This window comes from Austrofundulus limnaeus, unplaced genomic scaffold (assembly GCF_001266775.1).
Source record: "Austrofundulus limnaeus strain Quisiro unplaced genomic scaffold, Austrofundulus_limnaeus-1.0 Scaffold1516, whole genome shotgun sequence".
In the NCBI taxonomy this organism is placed as follows: domain Eukaryota; kingdom Metazoa; phylum Chordata; class Actinopteri; order Cyprinodontiformes; family Rivulidae; genus Austrofundulus; species Austrofundulus limnaeus.
This window is the reverse complement of record NW_013953918.1, coordinates 5,173-5,491: the sequence shown is the minus strand read 5'-3', so window position 1 is coordinate 5,491 and position 319 is coordinate 5,173.

The following is a 319-nucleotide window of genomic DNA, read 5'->3' as shown; positions in this document are numbered from 1 at the left end:
TAAGACCACACCAACACTAAGACCTAAGACCACACCAACATTAAGACCACACCAACACTAAGACCACACCAACACTAAGACCACACCAACATTAAGACCACACCAACACTAAGACCACACCAACATTAAGACCTCACCAACATTAAGACCACACCAACACTAAGACCACACCAACACTAAGACCACACCAACACTAAGACCACACCAACATTAAGACCTCACCAACATTAAAACCTCACCAACATTAAGACCACACCAACATTAAGACCACACCAACATTAAGACCTCACCAACATTAAGACCTCACCAACATTAAGAC